A 9083-nucleotide genomic window follows, 5' to 3' on the forward strand; every position below is an offset into this window, starting at 1 on the left:
AGTCAAACTGGAGAAGTGGAAACATTAGAGACTCAGGAAGCTTTGCAGTTTTTAAGCCTTATATTTCCTAAACTTTTATGTATCACGGTACCTTGTGTAATGTAAAGTTCACATTGATGGACTCTATGTATTGTTCATATTCTATATTGTTGTAATTGTCATTATTACGGGGCGGCTGTGGCTGAGGGGTAGAGTGGTCGTCCTCCAACCTGAAGGTCGGCAGTTCGATCCCCAGTCTTCCCAATCTACATGCCGAAGTGTCCTTGGGCAAGTGCTGAACCCCAAATTGCCCCTCATAGAACAACAAAGTGCTGCTAATAGATGCACTGTATGAATGGGTGAATATAAAACTGTACTGTAAAGAGCTTTGAGTGGTCATCAAGACTAGAAAAGCGCTATATAAATACAAAACCATTGTTATTTTCTCCTGTTTTACATTGTCCCTGTAAAAGCTCCCAGGGTTCAGGTAAGTTAGTCCCAGTGAAGTCAGATGTCAGTTGTGTTTAAGTCCAAGTCGAGCTGCAAGACTTTCATGATTTGGTTTAGTCCAAAGTCATCAGATTTAAATTCAAGTAAAGTGAGTGTTAACCATTGAGATGCACAGGATTTTAAATTTGGCCATACCTGCATCACATTTGCACACGCTGTATTGGAGATTGTGTGCGTGAGTGTGTGCATGTGTGTGTGTGTGTGTGTGTGTGTGAGAGAGAGAGAGAGAGCTGTCTGCTAACATGAGCACAGCTCCACCACCTCGCCCTCTTTCTGCGTGCAGCTTTGTGCCCCATCAAAGGCCCTGAGCAAAGAGACATGGGCCTTAATTGTTGTGCTTTATCAGGGGAATAAAGGCGGGATGGGCATCAATTTAGAACGCCTTTATTAGACTACAAAGTGTGACAGACTGACAGAGAGATAATTGGCAGAGAGGGGAAAGGAGGATGGGATGAAAGAGGGGAAAGACGGAGGGAGACGAGGAAGAGAGTGGACATGGATGGAAGCGTATTTGATCAGGCGGTTATAGAGCGTATAGAAGAGCGCAGGATTCAGACGACAGTGAAATAAAACTGAACAGATGAACTCGCTCCACTGGTTGAGGCTATGCAGCTTGTTCTGCAAGACGGAAAATTAATTCCTTCATCTATAACTTCACAGGTTTCAACTGAGCATTCGGTGTTGATGAAAAATCCAAAGTGTTCAAGTATTTTTGTGGAAAGAAGTTTTAAAAATCACTAAGAGTCACTCATAGAGCCTTTTATGACTTTTAAGCATTTTCTATAATTTAAATCCTCAAGTTCTTCCTTGTAGCTCAGATATTCACCAGAGAATTATCACATTCAGACGTCTCACCTTCACGATTTGAAGGATTTTATTTAGGTAAGAGTTGGTTATTTGTTGCGTAGCGTCGGGATGCACTGGCTGCTCGGCTTCCACAGCTTGTTAATGTGGCAGGATAATGTCAGCCTCCTTCTATTACATCTGAACTAATGTGTTTGTCTGATTGTCCTGTGGCAAAACGAGGACTGTAAAACAAAAAGCTGCGGCACAATTTCCAATCTGTCCTCTACACATCACGCTAATGACATCGTTTAGTTTCCATTCGTGCAGAAGTGAGACGCGACTGCAGCGAGAAAACGGTCAAAAATCGATTTGATTCTTTTTCCTGTTCTGCTCTGCGTAAGAGGCATTAGATCAGTTTTGCATTGTTGGGTTCACACTCTCTATGTAACACTGTCATTCCCACAAATCTCTCTCTCTCTCTCTCACTCACACACTCACCGTTCGTGAGTTCACACACTGACTGTGCAGCCCCGAGCCCCCGTCCCTCTCCTCTGCTCTCCACCCCTGACATGAATATATGAGTGTTTTTATGTGCGCAGTGAAAAGGCGTCGCTGAGTTAAGTGGCCTTGTTGTATTCTGCTCCGGCTCTAACGGCCTCCGGTGGGGGGTGTGGATGAGAGGGGTGGTGGTGGGGGTGGATGAAGGAGAGGCCTGCAGCACCATGCCTAATCAGGCTTTCTCGCCAGGGTCAAGACTTTCTGTCTGGGTCCGCGGTGCTCCCTGCCACCGCGGACTCGTCCATTCAGGCGCACAATGTCCCTGTCAGTCCCGACAACACTTCCTGCCTCTGCTGGCTCCAGCCCTCGCAGGGATACACAATATTTCACAGCTCCCAACAATGGCCTGTCTGCCTGCACCCACCATATGGTTACTATGGGCCACAATATTGACACACATCACTAATTATTCAAAGAGCTGAGCGAGGGAGAGAGGGAGCTGAGGAGAAGGGGAGCGAGGGAGGCGTCTGTCGGCCAGTTTTCTCCCTGTAATGCAATGTGAGGTGACACTCTGCCTTACGCAAGTGTGTGTGCACTGAGGGGAGAGGGTCTTCATCCTCAGATCACATATTCAACTATAGATCTGACGGTATAAAGCAGGGGTATTCAACTAAAATTTAAAGAGGTCCAGTTAGAGAAAATTTCTTGAAGCAAAGGTCCGGAAGATCATAATGTCTAACTATTTAGTGTGATATATATTTAAGTAGCCTAGTAGTTGTATCAACATCTGTATGTACTAAATACCTGACTGTCAAATCAAATGAATTCAGTACGATTCAAAAACTTTTGGACAATATTTATTGTCACGTAACAAAGAACTGAACATATATGTATGATTGGAGATATGTATAATGTTCTCTCATTGACTAAATAAAAGTAGGGCTGCATTTCAAAATAAGAGAAAATAAATAAAATGTGAAAATTGTGCATGTTCAAATAAAGGGCTTAACTTCAGAAAAATAAAATAAAAGGAGCAAAAGCTTGAATTTCCCTTTTTCTGTTTCACATCTTGACTCAAAAGTCTCAACCAATTTTACAGATAATACATCTCAACACATCTTAACAATTGAACAGTTTTAGAATCACTTTCTTCCCCTCTTATGTCCCACTCCCCCACTTTGTTCGTCTGTTTCTCTCCCTTTCTCCGTCTCACTCCTGTTTCTCAACTTTCTCCGTCTCACTCCTGTTTCTCAACTTTCTCAGGTTTTAAATCATAACCTTCTGTTTTGGCTGTAGGTCCGGGTCCGTACGGGACGGCTTCTGGGTCCGGACCCGGACCGCGGTCCGCCTGTTAGTGACCTCTGGTATAAAGCTACCATATATGAACAATGACACATGTACATGACATCAATAAAGTCATGTGACCTTACGACCTTGTGATTGATTGCTTTAAAATTGCCACAAAGATTTTAAATGACTCAAAGGAGCAGCTTTTAAAGTTTGGTCAGTTTTGTTTTGCAGTGAGAGGGACAAGATGTGATCCATACTGACATGGCTCTGTGTGAACAGGAGGACATCTGTTCTACAGTCTATGGCGCATCCTGCACATCTCTGTCCGACATATGCCTGCTCTTATTCCCACAGGAGCTTCCTTACGAGGCGGGAACTAATACAACACCATCACATGATGTGACCTTTGACCTCTGCCCGGATGCAGAAGTTCCTCGTGCTGAACTCTGGTAGAGAATATGTTCGGACAGTATTGTCATATTATACTTTTATATAACATCCAGAAATTAAAATAACATGTTTATTTTATTCAGATTACTATAAAGCACAAAGAGAACAACATGAGGGGTTTTGCTTGTATGAATACACTTATTCTTGTGACCCTGTAACTCTGCTGTCCAATGTTAATGTCTTACAACATACAGTAAAATCAAATAAATAAATGTAAAATAAAGTTGTTTTCCTCATCCTCAACCCGGAGGATAATTACCTGTCGTCTGCTCTACTGTGAAATTATCTGATCAGTTAATTGAGCTTCAGAGTATTTTTTTATTATGTGTATTTATTTTAGAATAAACTGATGTTGAGATTTTCAGGTGAATAAGTGAAACCTGTGACCTGCTGGTGACAGTAAGGGATCCAGCCCCTGGGGACCATGAATATCTGCACAACATTTAAAAACAATCCCTCCAGCAGATGTTGAGATAGAAGAATATGTTTAAAAAATGGACAGTCGCAGTGTTTTTAAATTTTTTGTCATAGGTTGATCTTTTGTCTTCTTGAATAAAGGGTTAAACAATTTTTTCCGGATCTCAGTGATTTTTTATTTCAGATTTATTTTTTTGGTAAGTCCCACCTCAGCCTCTCAGCTACAGTCAGGATTAAATGTGTAGGGTGCCATCAGCGGAGCCCATAGGATCTGAAGAAAAGAAGTATGGACACCTCGTAGTGTCTTCCCAGTAAGTCCCATTTACAACCCTCCATCAGTCTCTCTCCTGTCCGGCTCTGGCCCACCTCTCGCCGCCCCCGGCCCTCGTAGAAGCCCCAGTTTGTCCCAGCCAGGCTGCCCCCTGAGTGGTGGGAATGTTCTCCTGTGCAACAGGCCATGACAGGCCCATGTTGGGACAGGCCTCAGCGCTCCACTCCACAGAGCAAGTGATTGACAGCCCTCACTGAGGGAGGTGGGATTCCTCATCTGTCAGTCAAAATGCCGCTGGAGATGAAGACGCGATGCGAGGGATCGCGGGGACTTGTGACACCTTACGAGCTGGTGACTCCTCCCCTCCTCTCCTGCAGGTCCTCAGCAGCTAGGTAAAGTTAGCTTGTTTGGCTGAGGGTGAAGGTTGCCACAGGTCCAGATGTTCCCGAGGTTTCTGATCCCTCTCGTGGCTCGCTGTGATGTGCTGTGCCACATCTGTCTGGGCAGAGGTGTGCCATATTGCCTCCCATCTGCCACATGGCACACCCACACTCACACGCGGAAACGGAGGCACACACACGCGGCGTGCCCAGAAACTGCCCATTTTAACCAGGGCCATAAATAGTGTAATTCATGGGTGTGAAACAGCGGGTTTTTAAGAGCGCTCAGAGGAACGGAGTGGAGCTGGACCCTTTGGCAGCTGATGGACAGATTTTCTGTTCCTGGTAGCCACATGAAACTCTGTGAACTGCACAATGAACGCGCTGAGACAGCGAGGCAATGAAGACCTTCTGGTGCAAGAAAATTAGAGTCAAACCATCTTTGTCGTCCTCTTTCTTTTCTGTTGTTCTGTCCTTGTGCGTCTCACCATCTGTCTCCTCTCGCTCTGCAGCTCGGGCTAAGTCTCACTCTCTGTCTTCCTGTTTGAGCCAGGGGGGCAGTACAGAAGCGAATGTCACCCCTGTCCCAATGTTACATAGGGGAAATTGACTCCTTAGCCTCAGTGCTGTCGGCAGCCATATGCTGATGTTTTCATATTCCAGAGAAATGAGGAGAGGGAGTCATAAAGGCTGCTAAAGTCAAAATTACAACCCTGGCTATCAGTGGCGAGGAGAGGGAGAGGCCCCTTCTGTCGCACCACGAGCGCTCAATCCCTCAGTCCTGCAGAGAACCACGAGCTCCAGAAGCATTAACACCGGCTTTTCATCGAAAGTTAGACGTCTTTTTCTCACATTGCTCCACTGGCAGGTCATTCAGTCTTATTCATGGCATCTGTGGCGGCTTCACTTTCTTATCAAACATTCACAGCGGAGGACGAGGCGCAGTTCACTCGCTCGGCTGATTGTGGCTTTAGGAGACATCACCGCGTTCCTCTGCACGGACCGTGCAGCTATAGGCAGCGTTTCCAGCTTATCTATATTTCATGCCTTTATTTGCACTCAGCGTTTAATTAGGCAGTTAGCAGCTCATTAAATTCTGTTGAGAGCAAACTTTTGCCTCGTTGCAAAGTTGTGCTGATGTCGAGCTTTTCCAGGCGACGGAGGATTTTGATTACCTTGCATCCAGAGTGTCATAAGTTATTATTGAGTTATGTCGTCTTTGTGGTTTAGCACCTCGTCTTTTCAGGGAGAATATTCTCTTCAGACGTTTTATTCTTCTTATTGAGACAGATGGAGGAATAAATAGTTGTTAAAGAAACTGTAGTCTCTTAAAACCACTGATCACGTTAGTTTAAAAGGAATTCATGTTGTAGCTTCATTACTGTGTGAATATGTTTGCACAAGTTTGGACTTGAATTTTATAACCGCACGTGGTATTTATGATCACAGTTCCCACAGAGCAAGAATTTAGCACTGATAACATCTGCCTGCTGTTCACGCGGAACACATCTCAGACAAGAGCGCAGAGTCAATCTCAACATGAAAAAAACTATGAGATAAAAGATGCTAAAATGCTCTGTGGATATGAGGGAAGCTGCAGAGTCGAGCGATACTTCTCAGTGAGAGGGACTCATTAGATCCATGGTTATTATAAAATATTGATTATCGTCAATTATCCCAGTTCTGGTCCCAGTTCAGCCGGAGTCTGGAGTTTGCATGTTCTCCTCATGCTTGGGTTGGTTTTCTCCAGGTACTCCGGCCTCCTCTCACAGACATGCAGATATTAAGTTAACTGGAGACTCTATATTTGACCATATACGTGTGAATGGTTGTTGGTAAACTGGCATCCTACTCAGTTTTACCTGAAGCTGAACTTGTGCCCTGGGGGCAAGTTGTCTTGTGTGGTGTGGTGTCCTTTCTTTACTTGTTAGCAAACAGCCTTCCAACCAACTGCCATCCTGCTGCTCATATAAGGGAGTGACTGAATGACGGGTGCAGACAGCCCTGCTTCTCTCCACGTCTCTGCTTGCAACGATTTCCCAACATGAAGCCCGTCAGTGGACCTTCAGGTCCCTTGTGGGCCAATCAGGGTGGTTATGTAAGTTTGGGGTGTTTGGAAATGGCGGCGGCCGGCCACTCAGATATGGCTTGTTGCTGATAATCGTTGGCGCGGCGTGGTGCGGCGTGCGGCTGACAGATGCCTGCTCCAGCTGGTACAGGGGGGGTTTATCGCCCGGTTGGAACGCGGGTCCTCACACCCCTCCACTGTGCTGGCCACCGTCGCCGTGTTTAATGAGTCACGAATTGCCTGTTTGTCTTCTGCTCCCTGCTGTTTCTGCACTCCCTCTTCCAGAACAATCCCTGAAACACATGCTGCTGCGGTCCGCAGAGCAGCCAGACAGGCAGGCTCAGCCAAACTGTTGTAAAGAACAAAGTTGTCATGTTTTTTCATTTCTTCCTATTTTTGTCTTTTTTTTTTCTTCTTGGTCGTTCATCTAACAGAGGGATGGGTTGTTCTGTAATAAAGCTGCCTTTTCAGATGCTGCGCCTGACCTCGCCAATATGGCTACCCTGAGAAACCAGTGCCCATTTGAAGCCCCTGACAAACACATAAATGGCTCTATAATTGGGCCGCTTTGTTGTGCGAGGCGCTGGCTCGTCTGAAAGTGCCGTTCAACACTTTGTGGTAAATGGAATTGCATTATGACAACACATGGCAGTTGCTAAAGGAGCAGAAACTGGCACCGTGATAAGACACAAGCAGGTGGTGTTGACACAGAAATGGTTTGTTTTAAGTCACTAGAAAACCACAATTTGAAAAAAGAAAGTTTTCTGCATCAACAACAATGATGCAGATCACAAATCCGTCTTCAGGCCAGCGACAGAACTGTGTGATTCGGCGAGAGAGTGCGGATCTGCCTCGCAGTCCAAGGGAACACACAGAGTCGCTTGGATGACCATCAAATGGACCATGCACACACACACGCACTTACAACACACATTTACACATTCACAGAAGGGGTGTTTGTAGCCTGTGTTACAGGATGTTGTGCAAGCTGCCCAGAGTTTTGCCTTAATCTCACCTGTTTAATCTGCAAGGTTGGGCAACAGTTTCTGTAACAGGAACAGGTGGCTCACGCAACTGCTGCTGGAGAAACTGAGAAGACCATTCTGTCAATTAAAGCCCCAATCAGATTTCTGGGTTCATGAATTGGAAATTTTGATTTTTAGGAGAAAACTTTGATGGGGAAGAAACTTTTCAAGCGACTTAGTAAGACAGCAGGAAATATTTTGAAGAGGTTTGTTTTGTTGCACTTGGTAAAACTTGTGTGCGTGTGTGTTTGTGTGTTTGTGTGTGGTTCAAAAATGGCAACTGTGGCCACTATAAAAATGAATGGTTAGACCACATGGCTGAGGTCACGTTTGTGTTAAGTTTGGGGAGATGTATGTGTGTGTGTGTGTGTGTAAGATGCTGGTCCCAGGTTAAAGAAAGTGTTTAGTTGCATGGAAAGAAAGACCCTGAGTCTGTGAAGACCATAAAATAACTTGTGCTCTTTGAAGTCCAGGGAAGTTGTCGTGCTGGTTTGTGGCTACAGGTTGTTGTGAAACTACTGATCAGATCTTGCGGAATGGCAAACCTCTTCTGCAGGAGAAGTAATAAGAAAGAGAGGTGGTTTTATTGGCCTGGTGACCTCATTGGTCCTGAGGCACACAGTGACAAATAATGGTTGAATGTTGGGTCCAGGGGTAGGTTTCACAGCTAGGTGTGAATAAGTAAAGGACCCTGGGAGACTGAGTTCTGGACATGTGGTCAGGCTTTGGATAAACATGTAGGCCCATCCATTGATCACCAAGAGTATGTCCCAACACATCAGTTGTGAACAGCCAAGCCGAAACCTTATCCAAACCCTTAACCATGACCAGTTCATGCCTAACTCTAAAAGGTTCACATTTTAACTCTAACCATAGCCAGGACCTCAGAAATGACTTTTTGCTTCATTAGAACTGGGCTTTCGTCCCGATCAGATCTACTGGTCCTGGCAAGGTCAGTGTTGATACTGGAAATAAGTATAAAAAAATATGTATACACAGACACAGACACACACACACACACACACACACACACACACACACACACACACACACACACACACACACACACACACACACACACACACACACACACACACACACACACACACACACACACACAGGGTGGCTTGGGGTGTCTGATGATCTGAAGAAGTGAGAAGTATCTGTGGAATCTTGGCAGCGTCCGGATTCGGCCCAGTGCCGTGAAATCCTCGTTCCGCAGGGGCTGCTCTTTGTGGCCGGCTCTGGGTTCTCAGAGTGGCATTCTTCTCATTGTACAGGTCACCGAGACAGAGGCGGCTGGCCTGAAAAGAGCCTCGATGGGGGGAAACAATGGCTTAAGGCAGCTCATAAATGTCTCCTGTTCAGCTTCGGCCCATTGGCTCTCTGCCTCCCTGCCAAGCAGGGCC

This window comes from Hippoglossus hippoglossus, chromosome 15 (genome assembly GCF_009819705.1).
Source record: "Hippoglossus hippoglossus isolate fHipHip1 chromosome 15, fHipHip1.pri, whole genome shotgun sequence".
Taxonomy (NCBI): domain Eukaryota; kingdom Metazoa; phylum Chordata; class Actinopteri; order Pleuronectiformes; family Pleuronectidae; genus Hippoglossus; species Hippoglossus hippoglossus.